Source organism: Octopus bimaculoides, chromosome 1 (genome assembly GCF_046866305.1).
Source record: "Octopus bimaculoides isolate indiv1 chromosome 1, ASM4686630v1, whole genome shotgun sequence".
In the NCBI taxonomy this organism is placed as follows: domain Eukaryota; kingdom Metazoa; phylum Mollusca; class Cephalopoda; order Octopoda; family Octopodidae; genus Octopus; species Octopus bimaculoides.
The window spans coordinates 68805739-68830738 of record NC_142928.1 but is presented as its reverse complement, the minus strand read 5'-3'; the positions used below and the strand labels follow the sequence as shown (position 1 = coordinate 68830738).

General features: G+C 31.7%; 1 protein-coding gene across 4 annotated transcripts in view; it reads left to right on the top strand.

Annotated features, from left to right (window-relative positions):
* LOC106873299 (neuronal acetylcholine receptor subunit alpha-10) overlaps window positions 1-25000 on the top strand; it is a 1766016-nt gene that overhangs the window by 796199 nt on the left and 944817 nt on the right. For all 4 annotated transcript variants that reach the window (XM_089352066.1, XM_089352088.1, XM_089352074.1 and 1 more), the window contains 2 exons: window positions 9724-9800; window positions 20661-21155. The gene's annotated coding sequence lies outside the window, so the exon portion shown is untranslated. The remainder of the gene's footprint in view (window positions 1-9723; window positions 9801-20660; window positions 21156-25000) is intronic.

Below are 25000 nucleotides of genomic sequence, written 5' to 3'. Positions count from 1 at the left end.
AGTTGAATGTTATATTCACTGTGTTACATTTAAATAATAAATGGCTGTCGTGACATATATTGCACATGATGTGCCATCTGAGTTGACATGCACTCTGGAATTACATTCACAATGAGAACATATATCACTTGTAACGTTTCATAAAATGTTATTGAATTCTCTAAAACAATCGCATTTCATTATTTGTGGGTAATTAATGCAGTGTTGACTAAGGTTGTTTTTTCACTCTGAATCACAGAAAACAGATTGTCAATTTTTTTAAAGCAGTTTCCTCATTATTTATTATTATATATTTTAACTATGGATTTGGTTACATCAATTTTTTTTCTAGTTTATCAATATTTGTTCGTCTTTCGTTACAAATATATTTCCTATTATTATAAATTTCCCTGTTGTCTTTTCGTGCTAGGATACTGCCTGTGTAAATACGTTTTAATTTTCTCTTGAATTATAGTTGTTGGTTCATTATGGAGTTTGATTTCACGTTCTGACATGAGCAGGGTTATATTTTGCTGATGATAATATGTATCATGTTCAACATTGCGATTTGCCTTTGTCGCATATACACACTTATGGGTATATATTTTTTTTATAAGGATGAATATTGTGATTAATTTTTGGTCTTGATACACTATTGTAGACATTTGTTGATGCTGACCTGAATATGATAACGAATATATTTTTTGTTGTTGCAATCACCAAAAGACTTAATATAAACATTACACCTACTTGTTCAGAAGGTAGTGAAAGCAATTATATTAGTCTGTAGGAGATACTGTGTTGTGGTTAGTTACTGATCTATTTTTTTAAATATTGGATTGTGCGCGTTACTTATTGATAGCTTGCGTTTTGAGATGTGGTTATTTATTCAGATATCTATATTGCTTTAATTAAATGGTAATCACGTCTTATTTCACAAACGAACAGATACGTATCTATCACATCATTGGGTTGATATTTGTTTTGTTTCTCTTTATGTGCCTACACCTTCTTGCCTATCCCGTTATATGTATTTCATTCAAACAAATTCATCCCGTTTCCAAGTTAAAACAAAACTTTCCGTAGAAATTTTCGACTGTGCGACTCATCATGTTGATTATGAGCTAAGATATGCATTAAATAATCATTCTCTCTTATTTCTAGTAGGTCGAGCCACCTCATAGATATTCCTTCTTGACAGAAAGGTTAAATGCGGAATTTACCCTCAAATCTGGTTTGGCTTCACTAAATAAGTGAAGCGAAACTTAATGCTTAGTTCATTAGTATGCTTCACATATACTGGGATTGTACATTGTAATACCGCTAAATATTAATCTGAACAATTAGAGGCAAAATCAGTGCTACAGAAACTTAAGCTGTGTTCTGAGTTAGGCGTAAATTTAGCTAACGTTGAAAGTATTTATTGATAGGCATTGCCAGCTTTCGTTCAAGTCAATGTGCCCGCATGCATCAACGCAGCATAACTATACTGTTTTTGGCAATTTGGCAATTATTTGACCATTTTGTTTTTGGATAGAAAAATGTTAACTTGGAATTGTTTACTTTACATTTCAGATATTATAACGCTAAATGGACTTCTAAGTGCAACAAAATATAGAATAATATCTACCAAAATGTATTCCATATTTCCCGCATTTATATGAAATGAGAACAGAAGAAACCGTTTCATATTCATTATCTTTTGAACAAGGGGGTGCTGATTTCAATTATATGTTTTATACTGTTTATGGTACTTAAGATTATGAAGGGAAAAAGCAAAGGGTTAATTTTGCGAATGTTTCAACGTCATTTATCTTCCTGACAGATGCAGCTGATTCATGACCCATGTTGCACTATTAATAATTTTATTTACAAAAATATTATGAAGCAATACACAGCAATTGGATGTTAATGTCAAGGAAGGCTTTATCAAAAATTTATCATTAATTCTACTGAAGATACGATACTGAGTATATAGAAATACACGCGCACATATACACAAATAGAGTGAACGAGAGTGAGAGTCAGAGTGAGAGTCAGAGAGAAAGAGAGCAACATTCTCAAATATACTTGCTGAAATAAATAAGCACAAAAGCACACATTTATATATATAAGGAAAAGCATTATGTACTTTAGGTATGTTCTCCAGCGTTTAAATTGTCACAAAAAATCACAAAATAACATAATTATACACACAGTCACACAAACATATGCATATATGTGTACATACATACATATATATATATATATATATATATATATATATATATATATATATATATATATATATATATAATTATTATTATTATTATTATTATTATTATTATTATGATATTATATATATATATATATATATACAAGCATACATACATAAATACACACGCACGCACACGCGCACACACACACACACACACACACACACACACACACTGTATTATGTCTCCTAGGAGAAGCGTTAATAAAAGCCTATTTGAATTTCATGAACAATACTTCAGAATAAAGTGGTAGTCGAGTACACTGTGCAATATGAAATTGATTTAGAAAAATTTAGAAGGCGTATGGAAGCTATACGTTTATTCAACAGACACTAAACGCCGAGTGCACTACATCATGTAGCAGAAACAGCAGTAGGTTAATGAAGTTCATCGCATGATATCTTGTTCCCTTGTCATTTATTTAATTTCATATGCATACATCCATACGTACATACATACATACATATTTGCATACATAGTCTCAAACACAGATACTCACACACCTTCACACACATACACATACACATACACATTCACACACGCATAGAAATGAAAATTTAATCACAAGAGTATATATTTAGCTTTAACATTGTTTACTATTTTCTTTCTGTAATTCTCTTACGTTATCATTCAAATGAGATTTGGACTATTGACCCTATGTGTTTTTCAAGATATCAAATTCGCCGGCCGTTCAACTTATTGACATTTTGGTTCTTTATGAAGTACTTGGCGCTCGGCCCTGGAACTAAACTCACATCAAACCATCACGTTTTGCAAGCAATTGTATAATGATTGCCTTTTTCTCCATGAAAAACGTCGTCTTAAATACTTTGAATATTCTGTTGAACGTGACGGTGGCAGCCGTCCAATATATTGACAAGATTATGTTTTCATTTGCCATCCTATTTTGTCTAGCAAAACAGCTCTGTTTGAACACATCCATACACACAAATGTATTGTCACGCACTTAAAATCTTCACACACAGAGGACGTACATATATACGCCTTCAAATGAGAAATACTTGCGTCTATGTGTGAATATATGTATATGTGCACATGAATTCTCTTACGTATATAAGTGTGCTGGTATATATTTAAGCGTGATTGTCTGTATGTCTACATATCGATATTATTTCATTAATATTAATAAAGACAGAAGCAAATCTGCTGTAATTTCTGAAGTTGTCACAAGCAAGTAGTTGAACGCCGATGGACCATAAAACTTTATTACATGTAATGTACAAAACTTCATAAATGAGCCCACCCATATGTATACGTAGGCGATACACATGAGGCAAAAATATGCAGAATAATTCAACATAGTTACACATATAATCATCTATGTACGCGTATTGCGTTTGTAATCGCTTATTTCTATATTTCACATATTACCTTTGATTAGAAAATAATATCAATAAACCAAATAATTTCATTTCTTAAAAAATATTCTACAAAGCTCATTCTTTGGATATGATAAACATCACACTTTTTTATATACTGCGCAACCAGTGACACAATATCTCATGAACTGGGGTTTGTTATTTATTATTTTTTTTTTCATTGGCAGAAAAGGATTTAGGAGGAAGTGCATATGACTTTATTTTCAGCAAGCGTATGGTTGACTTTAAAGTTTCCACATCTTGAAGGAATCTTGCATAAAACATATACACATTTTCTTCTAGATAGATATTTTTTTTTCTTGAGATAATATTATGTCTTAATGAATTGAATCGAGAGAATCATTATAGGAAGACACAGAATGCGTTGTTCTATTTGTTTTGACCCTTTCCCTTCTAATTTGCAATTTTGACTGGGTAACATTTGCTATTCAACTGTATTATTAGTAATTTGTTAAAACCTTTTGCTCACACTATCATTTGATTTGCATCGTAGGCATGGCAAACTTCTCGTAAGTAGCATCTCTAGTCTGTTACTGAAATGCGCCCTACTCTCCTGATCTAATATAATCTACCTGCATAAAAATGTTCAGCGACACGCAGTTATTCGAGAAGTATATTTATCTCATTTTCGCCTCCATTAATTTATCTTAATATCTCTTCAGAGCTAGACCACAAATATATATCTCCTTGGACGTACACCGCACATATATATATGTCCTTCAACATAACTGGAAATGGTTTAATTTTTTTTTCTTGATAAAAGTTTACCAAACCTCCAGCACTCCATCTACGTTTCACTAGAAATAGACATTGTAAAAGATGTTCATTCCAAGGACGAGAAAGAAAATGAGAGGAAAAAAAGAAACAAGCAAACAAACAAACAATTAAACAAGCAAACAAAGAAAAGCGAAGTTTAGAATTTGAGTGTTGCATATTATCGAATCTATAAGGATTAAAAGACAAGGATTGCCACAGAGGCTACATATCAGAATCAACGAAGACCGAATGTCTGCTACAATGCATTCCCATCGACACATTGTCAATTCCTACGCTCTGTTGGCTTATCTCTCACTGCAAGTTACTGAATTCGCCTTAATTTCTCACCTCTTTTATATATGTCGTTTAAATTTTGAAAGATACAGATAGAGCACATAGCTTTACTGGATTATTTCCTTACTACCACTACGAATTTATTGAGATCTATTGTATTTCTCTGATGTGTGCATTTGTAGGGAATTAATGATTAAATGTATATTGAATGTTAAAACCTGAGCAATCTGAAAAAGCCGGTGGATCTCTCTGCTAATATATAGTATATAGCAATTATTGATGAGAATAAAGAAGAATAACATGCAACTCACCAATTGAGAAAGTAGAATAAAGGTATAATAGGCACTTAGACGACATCTGACTATATTTCCAAAGCACATTAGTCGATGAACAAGAAACGTTTCCAATTTTGCTTCATAAACTCAGAAAGTTCATAATATTATTTGAGCTGTTCGAGAAGAATAATAGATTTCCTGTAAGCGTTATGCTCTTAATTTCCTTCTAGTTAGTTATAAAACCGCAAGAAAACCTATAGAGATATTCATGGGTCACTGGTACACATCTAAATGACAATGTATATCAATACCGTCACACTGTTACTTCGTTTGATAAACATACAATCAGAAACATTCATTCAGAAACATACTTTTGATATATGACACGGTAAACGATGCTAAACAATGTGTAATTGACATTCATATTTCCTGAAAGAATAATAATACCGATAGTGAGAGAAGGAAGTAGGCGGTAAACTATTCCAGAAATAGAAGCAAAATTCACATCAAGAAACACTTGACCATGTTATAAATGTAAGGTTTAAATACGTCAATCCTGCATACATATTTTACGACAATTGTATAGTGTGAGATTATGAGAAAACCAGGATGCGTTGATCACAGGATAAATTGATCAAACGTAAACAGTTGATAATTAGCAGTAGAGATCCCATACCATATTTAATTGTAAGCACGGTAATTGTCTCTTCCTCATTTCTCATGAGAAACGTGAATTTTTGATTTTGGTTGAATGTATGTGTGTTTGTGTGTGTATGTATGTACGTATGTTAATACGTATGTATGTATGTATGTAAGTATGTATGTATGTATGTATATACGTCTTTATCAGCTGTTTCTTCACTAATTTGCAATTCTTACACAATTTCTTTCGCTAAATCTCCGTATTTTCTATATATTTTACAATGTAATCCGTTTGCCACTGAAATACCGCTGCTCTTGCGTTTATATATATGTAAACTCACTCTTTTTATCCCTATTTCGAGTGTATTTTTCAACTATGAACTTTCACCTTATCTCTCTCTTCTCTCTCGCTCTCTCTCTCTCTCTCTCTCTCTCTCTCTTTCTCTCTCTCTCCCTCTCTCTCTCTCTCTCTCTCTCTCTCTCTCTCTCTCTCTCTCTCTCGTCTCCCGTTTTTCCCCTTATACGAATCTCCAAACCGAGTTTACAAGATAATATACTATTAGCTTCTCAATTAATAATGTTTCTAAAGTAACCTGTTCTGTGTTTCAATCATAGTAGCTATTACTACACGTGGAAATGTAAGGGGAAAGTAAGAATAAAAATTCGCGAAATTGGAAATAAAAAAAAGTAAAGGCTTTTTTATGAAAAGTAACGCTGGATATATACAATTAGATGAACTGAGGTAGGAATAAAAGTAATAAAAGTCATTATTGAAATGTTATAAAGAGATTCAAAAGCATACCAGTTTCGTAGTGTTATTACTCATTGCTTTGAATGCACACTGAATACTGAACGGTGTTAGGTTTACTAGTCCCTGAGTAAAAAGATTATATGTAAAGGAGGTAAGTACTTCTGGATTTGGTGCAATTAGGGTAGATCTAGATCTGTAATGTGAATGGTGTATGGGATGTATGGGGGTTAGTAGTATTAAATGAAAGATTAGTAGTGTTCTGTATTATGTTATGTGTTCATATTTACTTGTGGAAGATATTTATTGATGAAAGTTGCCTCTTTATTCATTCTTGGTTTTATTGATGTGTTCTGTGAACATTGATAGAAGGGACTAATTAGGAAATTAGGATTAAGATTCCTCGCACACCTTTCTATTTGTCCACTGATCTGTATTTATCTATATTGTGGGTGGTGTATTTGTTCTTTGTGGAGAGTGTTTCTTCCACAGAGTGATGTTCCTGTTTGGCCAATATAATTATTACTACAGACTAAGCATGTAATAGCATAGAATATCTTTTCCGAGGCACAGGTGAAATTTGATTTAATCTTAAATATGTCACCTTGTTTAAAGTGGAACTCTATATATATATTCGACAGACTCCTTTCAGTTTCCATCTATCATATCTACTCATAAGGCCCGAAGCTATAGTAGAAGTCACATATATATGTGAAAAGTCATCTATATATATATATATATATATATATATATATATATATATATATATATATATATATAGATAGATACGTGTGTGTGTATGTGCATGTGTATATGTTCATGTGCCTGTGCTTGTCACCCCTCCATCGGTGGACAGCCGATGTTGTTGTATTTACGTCCCTGTAACTTAGCAGTGACTAAGATCTCGATATGATTAATACTAGGCTTACAAAGAACAAGTCCTGGGGTGGATGTCTTCGATTAATGGCGGTGCTCCAGTATGCCCACAGTGAAATGTCTGAAAGAAGTGAAAGAAAAGAAAGAATATAATTATACGCACACACACACACAAAAGCAAGTAGGAAGAAAATACGTGTTTACGAATCTTGTTCTGCTGTCGCTCTGTCACATCCATAGGGAAAGTTGAAAGCTGTCTATACTGACAATATGGGCAATTAATCCCAACGAAGCATGTAGAAAATAACATACAGAGTTGACTAGTGGGAGATGTACTTGTTGCCACATTGTTGTTAGTTGTGCAGCTCATATATTAAGGCCGAAGCTTGTATATTGAGTGTGAAACACTTTATGAAGATTCAATGAAAATGTATCCCAAAACTAGAGATGTTTAATTATTTCTTCACAAGATTATTTATACTGTGGTAAGCAACGTAAAGCATTAAAAAAAACGCAGCACGGACCTCCACGTATTACCCGGTAGAACTGTGAAAGAAAAAGTGCAGCAACATTTATTTAACATACATAACGTAGAAATTTGTCTGCTATTCATATACACAGTAGCACGGGTTGTTATCCAACGAGACTTACTGTTCTTTTTTTTTTTTGACGATTAGAGGTGTGTAATGAATGGGCAGATGAGACTCTGTGACTTTGTAATCTTCAAAATTGTGCGAACCAATTCTATCCTTCTCAGTTTGATTTAACGTCAAAGATATTACGAAAACAAATATAGGCATCAACTGAACGAAGCACGTTTGTCAGTGAATAAGCAGTTACCAGAATTTACAATTCGTATTATAGGCAATTTCTACATGGACGAGAAATCAAGTTCCGCTAGATTTTCCAACTACATTAATCCGTCAACTATCGCGGGTGTTACATTCCAAAACCATCGGCATAGGTGAAAGTCCGCGAAGTAGAAAGAGTGTTGTACGGCATTTTTTTCTTTTATTATTTTTATAATTTGTATGTATTTATTTTATTATGAATGCAAAACAACGCCACAGAAGTATCGACTCAAGCTTAAACTATAAATCGCAATGGGTGAACCGCGATATGTGAACCGCGATAGGGTGAGGGATTACTGTAATTATAAGTCTTTCTTTTTATATATAATAAGACGTTCAGTGCACCAAAAGATGGCAGAAGGTGAATATAATAGAGGGAAAAAGAAAGAAAAAGAAAAAAAAAACTAAAGGAAAACGGGAAATAATAGATGAAAAGGGTTGAATGACGAGGAGAGCATTTAACATTGTATTTATTTTGCTTTGTTGTGTCCTGCTTAAGTTACCAGTCCACATCAGGGAAATTGTATTGAAATTCATTGACACGTTATGCACAGTCGATAAGAATAATAGAAGTTTTCTGACAGTAGCTCAAAGATCTCTCTCTATGTTTGTAAACCATTTGAATTCTAGCATTGAATCAACGTAATAATTCGCATTTGTTATCACTTGAATCGGCCCTATTTCCGCAAACATATATGATTTGCGAAAATCCTGATGCAATATCACGATTCCTGCTTTATATATCTTCCCATTATTTCTTCAAAAATTATCCTAGCATTATTTTTTATATGTATTGTGTGCAATTTTGCGGCACATTCCTACGCCTAATATATATTTTGATTTCTGCTTCTGATCTCTCAGAAATATTTTTCGTTGTCATAAATATAGAAAGCCCTCGTATTCTTCATTTAAATGTTACCATAATTAGGAGGACATCAACGACTGATTTGCGCTTCCATCCTTCATTTTGTTTCTCGGTTTATATTTATATATATATATATATATATATATATATATATATATAAATAAGAAAATGAAAATGGAGATTGGGAAGTTAATAATAGTTTATTATTAACAAGACATTAACGATCATTCCTTACAGCTGCTTCAATTAATCCTCGGTAAATATTAAGTTAATATTAAATTAATATTACCGGATCATATCCTCAGAGGGAAAATTATCAGTTTGGATGTTTTTTATATGTTTATGGACTCATTTTGGCAGACTACATATGTGTGCGTGTGTGTGTGTGTGTGTGTGTGTGTGTGTGTGTGTATACATATATATATATATATATATATATATATATATATATATATATATATATATATATATATACGCCCTTCGACAGAAAGGAACACAGAAATATATAGAGAGAGAGATAGATAGTTAGATAGATATAGATATATATAAAACAAAACACTAAGAACATACACAGGGAAAAAACAGCATAGCGGTGATGTGGTACATGCAATGTATTAGTAAACGCTCAGGGAAGAAAAGAAACATGTTTTTACGTTTCGCGTCTATAAATATATATATACCCTGGAAGGCATAGATTTTATTATACCCTATGATATCTGAATGTTCAGCCTGTATTTCTTAAAAAACTTAATTTAGTTTTTTTGTTTTTTTTTCATTTACAGGAATTACGGAATTCCTTTCTGACTTCAGGCCCTGACTTTCAAAGAGATTAATCCAATACTGGGCATCTTTATACTAGGTAAGGTTTAAAATTATATAAGTAATTTCACTTATTTTAAACGCTTTATTAATGCACATCCTGTTTTAAACGCATTCCTGAACTTTTTTTTCTCTTTGAATTTAGAAGTATTTTCTCACGTGTACTCTTCCACTACCTCTTTTTCCTCTTCCGTTCTTTCGCTCTCTCTCTCTCTCTCTCTCTCTCTCTCTCTCTCTCTCTCTCTCTCTCTCTCTTTCTCTCTGTATGTAAACATATCATATATGTGTGCATATATATATATATATATATATATTTATACACACACATACTATACATATACATATATATAGATAGATACATATATACATTTATATATATACACACACACTCGTACACACACACACACACACACACACATATATTTATACAAATATATATATGCATATGATACATGCCTTGAGTTCAGTTTGGAAATCGTTTAATTAAACAGTTTCTATCATATCTACATCGCGTTTAGCTGTTACAAGACTGTTTATGAAATATTAAGCATTATATTCGTTACATTTTTCTGTAAGAATGTTTGTCTGAAGAACGCATCATTTCATTTCCTGTTTTACGCATAGAATGTCCTGTTTTATTTCTCACCAATATTCTTTATAATGTTTACGTGACGAGAATTAAAAATCTTAAGATATAGAATTTTATTTTACTTTCTCCTCATCTCTCAAACTTAGGTATCACTGTTTTTATAAGTTTTACATGGGAGTTCAGTATGTTCGTTTGTTAGATGTCAAATGACAGCCGATCGAAAAATCATTTCCTTTATATTCATTCTTTCCTTGGAATATACGTCATAGTATATGTTATCGATTCATAGAACATACTATCATACTGTCGTCTATTAGATTCTTATTATTAGCACTTGATGCACAGGAATAGTCAATTCAAAGAAAAAATAAAGGCACACATTTTATCAGGTATGTATTGTCATATTTTTTGCGTAAACTGATTGTAATTTTACAGAATTAAGATATTTAAAGTTTAAAAACATCGTTGTGAAATCACGTAATTTTCTGCCAGCAAATTTTGAATATAGAAATGTTCCCGGTAATTTGTGAATGGAAACCTATCATTAAGTAATAGCTGCATTTATTCTATCATGTGTTAGGTTCTATTGAAAAATATTATACAAACTTGCTTAACACACACGCACACTCACTCACGCACACTCACTCACGCACACACAATTATCACATAGCACACACACATGCGGCACACACATCATTTATATATATATATACACACACACATATACACACATACCAACACATAAACATACACACACATACACACACACACACATGGTTGGTAGAATCGTTAGCGTACCAGCCGAACTGTTTAGCTGTATTTCGTCTGTCCTTACAATCTGAGTTCAAATTAAGACTAAGTTACTCTTGGGTTAGAGGCTTAAATTCATATCCTGCACATTTAGCAGTGGTTTTTAGGCAATCGAATCCAATATGTCTCATTAAAGTCTTTCTATGGAACTATCTATGTCAATTATCAAGAAATAATATTTTAAAGTCGTATTAATTGTTCTCAAAAGTAAAAATGGGCCAGAAGAGACAGAATCTATTTGAACAATGCATGTAACACCCATCTTGAAGAGGATGCAACTAGCAATAAGTGCACATAAATACACAATATGCATCAGTTGAAGACGAAATCTGTAATTAACTGCTGAATAAAACTGGATAAAAATCTCAAAGAAGAGTTATAATTGTTAGTAAATGTGGCTAAGGTGTTAGGAAACACATACATTGCTGAACAGTATAGGTGTTTGCTAATACCCTAGTCATAGTAACAATTATATATATATATATATATATATATATATATATATATATATATATATATATATATGTATATATATATATATATATATACATGTGTGTATGTGCCTATCTATCTATCTATCTATCTCTCTCTCTAAAAATATATATATCACAACCCCAGTACTTACAGTACTTACATTGCTCACAATCAAATGCTTTCACACACACTGAAATATTGCCATTGATAATACATTGATACAGCTTGTAAAATAATGGTTTTGCTTCGACAACTGGCTGTATATATGTTGTTGGACATGACAGTCTGACAGCATTCCGTATATTTGCCTGCATATGGTTTAAAGCGAACATTTGAAAGGCTAAACTTGACATATTGCATAATCTTATAAATGATGCACATTTACCTAACTCTAAGTACGATGTTGCGACACAATGAAATGTCTTCATGAAGTATTGTAGTGATACCATATAAACAATTCGTCTGCTTGTATTTTACATGTATGTAAGTATGGATGGATGGAGGAATGGATGGGTGTGTTTAAATATATATGTTTTTATATTTCATGGTTAAGTTTTATTTCAAACTTTGTAGCAAATAAAGAATGAGTCGGTTTCTAACCTACATCTGAGGCTCTTCGTTGGAATTTCAGCAACATCAATAGGGTATTTTATATGTATGTATGCATGTATGTATGTATGTATACGTGCACATTTATATGTTTTGTTTTATGTATGTCTTCTCATGCATATAATTGCATAGCGAGACATGCTCATATATATATATATATGTATACATATATATATATATATATATATATATATATATATATATATATATATATATATATATATATATATATATATATATATATATATATATATATATATATATATATATATATATATATATATATATATATATATATATATATATATATATATATATATATATAAATATATATATATATATATATATATATACATACATATACATCTTATAGTAAAAATGGATACATAAGGGTGGAAAATCACAGGAACAATACCATATGTCCAACGCAAGATACAATATGTGTGTTCAATTCCTTCAAGAATCAATGAATGAATTTATAGTATACAGTCTCTAAAGTGTCTAAAAGACAAGCAAATACAACAATAAAAACTTTAGAAATATCATGAATGTTCAAAATATTTATTAAAGGAATATTTATAAATATGCATGATTTCTAAGTTGTATAAAAATATGACAAATTAAAGTCAAAACTTTACGATGTGTAAACATACATTATGATATAACATATAATGGGTAAATATATACGGTATGAAGAAGTTATAAATTTACATGTATTATATTAAAAACGTGTACACTAGGACAGGATTAAAAAAAAAATTTAAAAAAACATGTAATATAAAAGTTACGTTAAAAGTATGCATCTACGGACCGTTTCTGAGATGTGTCTATTAATATGGTGTTGTACTCATATTAGAGATTAGACACTCCCTTCATCAGGATGATTGTTTTACATATAGAGAGGAAGGAAAAGAATATATAGAGAACATAAAAAGTTTAGAGTGATGTAAGGTGTTGTGTCCAGTCGTTTTACTTGAATATAAATTCATTTATTGATTCTTGAAGGAATTGAACACACATATTGTATCTTGCGTTGGACATATGGTATTGTTCCTCTGATTTTCCACCCTTATGTATCCATTTTTACTATAAGATGAATTCTAGCTCATGCTGAGCACTTCAACTCTGGCCCGTCTTTATGTATTGTTATATTAACAATACATAATTATACAAAAATATACATATATATATATATATATATATGTATATATATATATATATATATATATATATATATATATATATATATATATATATATATATGTATGTATGTATATATATATATATATATATATATATATATATATATATATATATATATATATATATATATATATATATATATATATATATATATATGTATGTATGTATGTATATATATATATATATATATATATATATATATATATATATATATATATATATATATATATATATATATATATACATATGCATGTATGTATGTATACCGTATGTATATATTTGTAAAAAGCAATGGTTGAATGATACCATTTGCTATTGAATATGATTGATGTAATAATTGTAGACGGCGAAATATCTGTCTCCGGCTGATATATTTTAAAATCAAATGGAATTTGGATGAATATCGGTGTCTCAATACATATAAGTATTCTGATACATATTATTAATCTGGTACCAGCATTAACATTTTTGGAACTAATTGTTATACTGTGATATATATTAGGATTTTTACGATACAAATGATATGTCGAAAATAGAAAGTGTGAAGTAATTCCGTTTTACTAATGCCTTATCATCAAAAATTTGAGCGTGAACGAAATTTGAAAACTTAATTTTATATAAATTAACTACATTGAACTCGTTTATAAGTTGCTTATATATAGGGAATCTGTCATTATCTCATTGCATATTTCAAAATGTAAATCATATGAAATATATGTGTCATAGTAAAATTTTGTACTGCTATTTTAGCGCTGCTTCATTGACGACACTGACTCGATCCTGATATTGGACATCTTAATGTTTCTCTAATTCTGTTGCATCCTCTCATCTCTCTCCCTCTCTTTCTAAGAGAGTCTCCCACATGACTCTCTCCAACTCGCCTCTTTTCCTCACACCTCTCTCTCACCGTCCTCTTATCCTGCTCTTTGATTATGCATGTGAGCATATTTCTGTTTTTGTGGAGATGGAAAGTTTGATATCAATCTTGTTTAATTATTAAATCGTTGCGTCTATCTCCCCCCCCCCACTCTATAACTCTCTCTATTTCACATTTCTGCGCCCATTTCTGTGCACAAGCCTGCGTGAATATGTGTGTGTTTGTGAGTGCGTATGTTTGCCTACGGTGTCAGAATGTTCTGTTGCCAAAACGGGTGCCATATCCATTGAACAGTACTAGATCGCCAGCGGTCAAACTCTTGCGACAATTCGTATCATTGGTAGTAGAATATACTTTCTAAACTACCGCTCGAATTATAGTTCAAAGTAATGTAAATTATAGAGAAAAAACTATTCGGTAACTGCAGGATGATTCTAAATTGAAGCGTGAGTGGTGAATAGAGTATAAGAAATACATGCGTTAAACAGACTTCCAATGAAAAAGAAACATACATTGAGTAAATAAAGTTAGTTATAAATAACTACTGTCGTCTAAATTGAAGGTATATTTTATCTTTTTATACTACGCTTCAACTAAATTTTGTTGCAAATGCCATTAATTCGTCCTCTCATTGGCGTATTATTTTTAGCGGAATTATCCAATTATTCCTCGATAAATAAGACGTTCCAACATAGTCTTGGAAACTGCCCTGATGAACTAAATAAAACAACCAAAAAAAAGGGCCTCATATTCATAAAGCATAACATGTTTCCACCATATAGTCATAAAGCATAAAACCTTTCAATTATATTTTCATTAAAAATGCACAGAAAACAAGACATAATTCACAATTTTCTCGTCGTTAGGAGAGATTCGTAACCTGACAGTGATTTCGTTATAGAGAACCTTGAAAGACCTATTTTCTTCTTGATAAAATATTCGGTAATTTGAAGTATCATATTTGAAGTATTGCTACACTAAACTAATTTGTTATTCAGGGATGGATCTTCAAATAAAAAGCATTTTGCTCATACTAAGCAGCCCACATATTGATGTATATATATTGTTTAGTGCCTAAGTAAGAATCAAAGCTTGTTTATACCTATATATATATATATATATATATATATATATATATATATATATATATATATATATATATATATATATATATATATGTGTGTGTGTGTGTGTGTGTGTGTGTGTGTGTGTGTGTGTGTGTGTGTGTGTGTGTGTCTGTATGTATTTATGTTCCATGTTATCCATAAAGCGATTGATAATATATAAAGTTATATTGAATCTCATTGAGATTAAGCTATTCATTATCCAGTAACTAGATAACTTTAGTTAATAATTAGGTATATGGTACTTTAATTTATTCTCCCAAAAATCCTTTGCAAAAACAAAACAGACATTATTCGCGAAAGGGCTACATACATTATAGACTGTGGAAAATCTAATGTGAAACCGATCAAGTGTATTCATATATTTTAAAATGTAATTAATTCTAATATATTCTCTGTGCATTTTCAACTTTACTTCTTTTTTTCACATAATTGGATGAATAGCAATTTATATATAATACATAATTACATACATACATACACACACACACATATATTATATATGCACATACAAACATATATACATATCTATATATAATTATATTTATATATATATATATATATATATATTATATATATATATATATTATAATATATGTATATATATATATATATATATATATATATATATATATATATATATATATATATATATATATATATATATATATATATATATATATATATATATATATATATATATAGATATTGGCATTTTAAGGTCCGCAAACAGCAGAATACGGGATAGCAGTCCAGATAATGCAACAGCTAAAGTTTGAAGCGCATACTGCTTCACAGCGTCCTTCTACGAAGCCCAGGAGTCCCACATAGTGTGGATGTAAACGTCTTCAGTACAAAACTAGATCTCCTTCTGTCAAGAGTTTCGCATAGGAAGCAACGCAAAAGAAGGCAGTAACAATAAACTCCCTCATACACCAAATGTCACATATCACATGAAATTTAGTTAACAAGAGTAGGAAAGCTAACGGTGATGCTCCAGCATGAACGCATCGCTAGAGCTGAAGCTAGTAATATATATTCCATAAGCTATCGCTTCTGGCGATGCTTCGTTAAACTGAAATTTGTAAGAGACCGAATTTGTGTCTGTAGTCTAGGTTGTCAGCTATACCCTTCCGAGTTAGAATGCTCGGCGTTACTTAAATTTTGTAATCAGAATCGAAGTTATGATTCCTTACTTTGTCGGATACAAGTAGCTCAAAAATACTATGATCATAGCCCATGGGTTTCATAGGTTATGGGATATGCTGGTATTGTAAACCTATTTAGATCATAGTATTCAGAGATTAATTTTCGATAATAATTTCTATAGGCTAAAGTTTTATTTGTTTCAGATACGCTTGATTTGTATGTGTTTCAGCAACGGGAAATGATATTCTCCGACAGCTGCGCCATAAATACGTGAAACATATGTGAATTTCGGCGGCTCTCTTAGTTTTGTTCTGAAATATCATAAAATCAAGTAACAAGGTCTACTTTATGTTATTGTTTGATTGACCTATAGCATACACGCAAACGCACACGCATACATACTTATAATACCCATATACGTACGTACATATATGTATATATATGCATACATAGACACGTACATAAGAGAGGAAGTGAAGAATTTGTCCGCACTCTGACCAAAACTTTTTTGTAGGTTGCACGCAAAGTCTTGAGCATACGCGGGGTAAAAATGTGGTAATCCCCTAGTTGCGAATCTGAAGTGAGATATTGATCGTTCCAGTTTCCATGCAAATGTTACAGAAAAAGAATGCCGCTCCAAGGGAAAATAGAAGTCAGTAATCAGATTTCTCTGGGATCTCAAGCTATGTGAAAGACTGAAATTAATTGCAGATTTTCAGTGCAATGCGATGACAACGTTCTGCCGCGTAGAAGTGTATATGCGTCGACCGAGAAATTTTTAAATGACTGGACAAATGTTGTACACGAAGAATAGCAGGACATCCCTCAGCCTCCATCACTTGCGCGAAGATTGAACAAACTCGATGGCTCCGACAGATCGTTCATGAGAAGGGAGAAAGAAGAACCGAACTGGCATATTCTCTGCATCTTTACCATGATTCCGCATACACAATCATCCCCGACAAACTTTGTTTCCGCAACATCTGTTGAAGATGAGAGGCAAAATTGTTTGACGAAGAGCGTAAGCAGGATCAGTTAAAGCGCCCTCAACCGTAACAACGATGAAAGCGAAGCTTGTTGTTATCTTTTTGAATGTCCTTTGCGGGGTGGGGGTGGGAGTGGGGCTTTCTTGCCCACGCTCCTACCACATGCATACCGTATGTATGCTTATGAAAATACATTATAGCAATGAAATCAAATTAATGCAAAATGTATTAAGGATCCCGAGTGCGCACTAGTATATGTGTGTGTATATGTAACTCTGTATGTATATATATATATATATATATATATGTGTGTGTGGGGGGGGTGTATACATATATATATGTGTATATATATATATGTATATATATATATATATATATATATATATATATATATATATATATATATATATGTATATATGTAACATATATATATAATACACACCGCACACACTCATGAACACACACATAAGTATATACATATATGTGTTTGTGGGTGTGTGTGTATGTGGGTGCGTGGGTGTGGGGGTGTGTGCGCGCGTGCGCGTGCGTATGTATGTATATGAATCATGTACGAAACCTCTTGATTTTCATATTCATATCTGAAACACAAAAAAAATACGTCATTTACATAAAATATATGTTAAAATATATCACGTAATTAAGTTCTGAAAATAAGCCTTGAAAGCAAGTTGGAAATATAATGTCAGTTAATAGTATTAGTGTTCACAGAAAGTCTACTAGTGTTAAAATTTTTCCATTAGAGTGGGTGGTATGAAAAACGGTTGTTATTATTTAAAAACGCGAAATAGCTTTAGAAAAATCAATTTCCTGTTTTTTCATGTCGCTTACGCTTTCTATGTTTTGAAGAAAACTATTTTAAATTATCATCATGTGTACGTAGTATTCTGGAATACTGCATCGACACATTTAATCTGTAGTAGAATGTTAGAAGCCATATTGACTGGGGATTAAGCAGCAATACATATACAATGTTGTCCTATTTTAGCAGTTTCCATTCTTGTGTTTCAATATTAGAAGGGCAAATACAATGAGATATTAAGTTATCGTTCATTGACTATGTACTATAATTTCCTTATTTGTTTTTTAAATCCTAAACACTCTGACGAAAATGCAAAAGTTCTTCTTCCTAATATAGGGACAAATCATGAAATTTCGTATGAGGGGGCTAATCAATTACATGGAAACTAGTTCGCAAGAGTTGCTTATCATTTCGAGCCCGGAATGATAAAGTCAAAGTCAAAGTAATCTTTGGCGGTATTTGAACGCAGTATGTAAAGAGGCAAGAAATGTCGCCGAGTATTTTCCCGTGCTTGATAACAATGCTGCCTGTTCGCTGAAAAGAGATATAGAAGACTGGAAGCAGATATATGTTATATTAATAGGCATTCTACACATCAAGTGTAGAATGTTTGTTTTGTATCACCCATCATCAACGCGTGACATGTTAAAAAAGCTTACAATAACGACAAGTGTGTTTTGACAAATGATGAAATATGCAGCTGCATAATTGACTTTCAACACAGCTGAGATCTCATGTGGCATAGATAATGTCCTTGTCTTTAGGACAAAGGTAACTCTAAACAAAACCGAAAACACATACACAAGATATGCATGCTGTTAGTTCGTGGGTTGGCTGCGGATTATAGACGCAAGAGAAAATCTCATGAAAGTAAGTCATAGTCAAGCATACTGGTATGTGAAATTGATAAGTCAAAACAATGCCGAAATATCAATATCTGTTTCTCTGAGAAGGGACTTGTGAGTTGTCTCGCTTGACAGACTTACTTTCAGTTTTTTGGAGGGGTTTTGGGTTTTTTTTTACACCAGTCGCATATAGAATATATTCTCTTACGTCTAAAAACCGCAGCCGACCCACGAACTAACAACACACATACCTTGTGTACGTGTGCTCAATTTCGAATAAATGCCTCGAATTGCTTCTAAATCAAATTTGAAAGAAAATTGTAGTAGCAAATGATTTTACTGAAGTTAATATATTTAACAATCATTTCAATAATATTTATCTTATCGAAACCTTTATTAAGCAAATATTAAAGTACAAAATCGGCATCTTTGATCATTTTCAAACGTTCACCATCTAGTCGTTAATTTCTTTTTTTAATGCACCTGCTCGTTTCTTAAATGAATATTTTTTGTCAACTCCCTTTATATTTCATTCATTAGTGTCAAAAATATATGTATGCAATCTGAAACAGTGAACAACTAAATTTTTTCCGTGTGAACACAACATTTACATTAGTTCATATTCTTTCGTACAAGGTGATACAATTTCCTATAGATTATTGCTAGAAGAAACCACAGTGGATAACATTTACTTTCCTGTGGTTAAACAAAGTTTTCTAAAACGTGAAGAGAACGATATAACTTTCATATTCTTTTAGTACTAGTAATAATTCACATACGGGATATTACACACACACACATGGATGTATTATGTGGGAGTGGACACGGATAAATAGAAATGAAGGCATCCAACCATATAGTGCTTCTCAGATGTCGTGTAACAAACATAGGAACGCTATATCCAAACGCAAATGAACTACAAATATCAGCATACAATATACATCCTCGGTAAAGTTTCCTTCCACTGGCAACAAACATCACTATTACAAGCAGTGCCATCAACACCTACACCTCTACTAGCACAACTACTAATGTATTTACAACCGTTTCTATCAATGACTTTTTTCTTTAAAATGCTGAATATTTTTTTCTCTTTAGTAGCTTCATATTCCTATTTTGCGCTCCAGTGGTCTTACGTATGCAATACAGGAAACTGCATTCAGATTTTCTTTCAACTTCACTGACCATTGTTCTTGAAGAAATGTCGTTTCGTAAACCATTCGCATTCTATCTCCTCTTCAACTAGCATCTTGTTGTTTAATATTATTTATTTCTTCTTTCTACCCCTTCCCATTTTCATTTATTTATTTATTTCACTGTTAACTAGCATCTCTAAATTCTTCGATTTCTTTCTCACATTTTTATATTTTCATCATCATATTCTATTTTTTTCCTTCTCATTTTCTCACTGCAGGTGGCCTACTGAAGACTTGATGGATCATCCAAGGTGCCTGTTGCGTTGAAAGCTCGTTGTAAGCTGCAGTTTATACATGGCATTAATGAGACTTTCTTCATTCATTGTCCCGCGCTAGAAGAACTGACGTACGGTATATTATCTCGTGAAAGAAAGAAAACAAAAAGAAAAGCATACAAAATAAGTTAGATATTTTAACATTATTTTAATCAAAATTTTAGCATATGTAACCCTGAAATTATTCATTCAAATATTTTTCTTTTAAATAACACAAAAAGGTAAACCCTAAGCAATATAAATATATATATATATACACATGTATGTATAACTATATTGGGTAACATAACAATAATATTATTGTTAATGAATTATTAGTGCTACCATTGATTTTTATAATAATTTACAATAAATTAACGCACTTGTGCGGCGACGAAACATGGGAATCACCGACTGTACTGTTATCAGTGGATTTTACTCAGAAAAGAAGATCTGGTGGTAAGTAAGATATGTTTATTTACTTAAGTTTATATATATTCACTTAAGACTATCTAAAGATAGTGATGCATGACGTACGATTTTCACATTCTGTATAACCATAACATAAATTAATATAAAGTAATTGTTGAAGAAGTTATATATATATATATATATATATATATGTGTGTGTGTGTGTGTGTGTGTGTGTGTGTGTGTGTGTGTGTGTGCGCATGTGTGTGTGTGTGTATGTATATACATGTGTGTGTAGAGAGAGAGATAGAGAGAGTGAGTATATACCAGTATCTGTGTATGTGCGTGTGTGTGTATATATATGTATATACATGTGTGTGTGTGTGTAGAGAGAGAGAGATGGAGAGAGTGAGTATATATCAGTATTTGTGTGTGTGCGTGTGCGTGCGTGTGTGTAGATATATAATTCTACATGTCTGTGCTTATACGCGTCTACGTGCATTTTGCATATGCATATATAGGTGCGGTTGCGGTTGTGTGAATTTTGTGTGCGTATCACAGTCTTTGTATATGAACGTTATTTTCTGATATATAAATTCCGATTTATGCACACAAGCACACGCCTAATTTATATTTATAAAGAATATTGTAATGCGTAACATTTTGCATAATACCATACCAAAATCATAATGTGAACAACTTTCTGCTGCCGAGTATGTTTCATTGTATTTGCGTCAAATTTTAACACCAATAGTTCAATGCACATTGGGAAGTTGTTGTTGACAACCTAATCAATTATAATTTGTTTTCATTATATCGCTATATTTGAGATGTGCGGATCTGTATACGATGTAAATTATATACATATATATGTACATAGACTTTTATAACTACATTTACATCTATCAATATATAGACATGAATGTATACATGTTGCTGTACGGCAAGAAGTTTGCTTCCAGACAACATATTGCCAAGTTAAGTCACATTACGTGATTACTTCTATGGCATCGGGCCGACCAAAATGGATTTGGTACACGAAAAAAACACTGTGCCCGTGTGTTTGAATATGTGTGTGTATATATGTGTGCATGTGGCTGTGTGTGTACATACACACGATGTTTATATATGTATATATATATATATATATATATATGTATATATATATATATATATATATATATATATATATATATATATATATATATATATATATATATATATATATATATGAGTGTGTGCGTGCGTCTTTGTGGCTGTGTTGTTCCCCCATAATAACTTCAGAATCAGTGTCGGTGTGTTTACCTTCCCATAATACAATTGTTAGACAACAGGGAACGATAGAATAACTACTAGGCTTAAAACAGATGACTTCTGTTTGATTACTTAAACTAATAAGAAGCTATTTCAAGCTTTTGCTCCAGCATGGCTGCAGTCAAATGACTAAAACAACTAAAAGATTAAAACAATAAAACAATGTACATGAATTGCTATATATATATATATATATATATATATATATATATATATATATATATATATATATATATATATATATATATATATATATATATATACAATATATATATATGTATGTGTGTGTGTGTGTGTGTGTGTGAGTATGTATACAAAAATACACCTTTCTTCATACGTAGGTAATAAAGTGCGTTTAATATATGTATATGCATGTGTGTGTGCTTGTGTGTCTTTGTGTGTGTGCGTGTCAATACACACACAGACACACACATATACATATCAAGGCAGAGCGATATATGTAGGTATGTAGAAAAATGCACATATGCATACGTGCGTCTAAGTGTGCATAATTTAATATATGCGGTACTGTGCGCGCATACATGCGCTTTTGTCTGTATGCGTGTGTGTGTTTTTATACGAATGCATCGATGTATGAGGGAAAATGAATATACTGAATTAATCGATTAATGAATCACGACAAAAATATTTTTTGCTTGTTTTTAATTTACTGTTCATAGAATGAATCATCCTCTGACTGTCTCATCATGATGCCCAGAAAAAAAAAAAAAAAAAAAACTTTAGTCTTTATTTTTTCCTCTTAGCATAATTATTCCGATTTTTAAAAAAATATATTCACATAGTTGTCACTTGATATAGAAGCAGAAATCAAAGGTTATGTTTTTGTTGATTACATAGCTATCTAATTAGCATGAGGTAATTAGCCACCCATATTAGCTCTAGACTCCACGCAGGATCTTCACTTTATGATTTTAGAATTAACATTATGTTTACTATGTCAACATAGCATTTTATTCAATCGACACTAGTCTTTACTTCAAACATCTAATAGTTGCACAAAGTAGGATTTAATTTACTGCTATACACTTTACTCTTATATCATCTTTTGAAAATTGTCATTTTCATTAAAATATAACTATAGCATCTTTATCGATGTCCGTATTTTTTTGCCATTAACCGCAATTCGCGCACTAGTATAATACGTTCTAAATATTTTGGTGATTATGAAGCATAAGTTTTGTGACAGACAGTGAGATGACAGTAGAAATATTTCCTAGTATGCCAGCAACACTTGTTGAAAAAGTGTGATTTGTTCTCTATTAACAAAACGTTGCTGGTCATTAGATTTAAGAAAGATTAGCTAACGCTTGCGGCAAATTCTGTATGACGTCAGATCTTGACTACTTTGTAATTGTATCAAACTTATATATTTGCATTTCATTTTGGTTTACAACTCAATCGCACACAAATCTGATACTTGTATTCTCTTCTCATAACACTGTATCATTAGAATAATGAGGCAATTATTATTAGCTATGTTATATAAATACGTGGTATTACAATATGTTAGTCGTGATTGCTTAAGTTACAAACCTTTTTAAATGGCGGCTGCAATTTCTAATAACCAAACAAATGTTCTAGGAATACTTCTTCACGAAAGGAAGTGAAACAAGTACTTGGTGAGAGGAATGTTTGAAACGGAATGTCTTATGGCTCGTAACATACTTTATGGTGTATATTTATAGTATTTACAATCATAAAATTGTAAATATTCATTTAGGAATATATATGTATGTATGTGTATATATATATGAACACGAGCTCTGTTTATCCTGTGTCACATATCCATGGAGAGATATATCGATTACAACGCCTAAGGCTTATCATTGTCACGCTATTATCCAACCTTAACTGATCAAATGTAGCGCCAACACAACAGTTCCTTAAATTACACCTTAATATTAATATTTACATCACAAATGTTGTGTTTCATTGTATCATTTTCTACTCTAGGCACAAGGCCTGAAATTGTGGGGGAGGGAGCCAGTCGATTAGATCAACTCCAGTACGCACCTGGTACTTAATTAATCGATCCCGAAAAGATGAACGGCAAAGTCGACCTCGGTGGATTTTTAACGCAAAACGTAAAGACAGACAAACTACCACTAAGCATTTCGCCTGGAGTGCTAACATTTCTGCCACGTTGCCGCCTTGTGTTTCATTATATCGTATCAAACACGTGTTGATGGTTTTTAAACTCATATGAGACTAGTCGTATTAATGCTTTAAAATCGTGCTCTTAATCAGTGATGCAATCTGGTTTAGGCAGAAAAGCATGAAAGTAACATAGTTAAACTTCGCTCAGACAATATTTTTTTTCTATAAAATAAATTATTGCTCATCAACTCTGATGAAAGAGTTTTAAACGTTTAACGCAATGGATAAATGATATTTGGAAATTTCTGCAAAGTTATAATTCTTCCTCAAAGAGAATCTGAGCGTTTAATGAAATCATGAAATTAAGCATTAAATGCTAATGTCAATGGAGAAAAGATTTCCACAGATGGTAAACATATATTGCACCTTATAGTTAGAAAATAAGAATGCATGGTTTGATG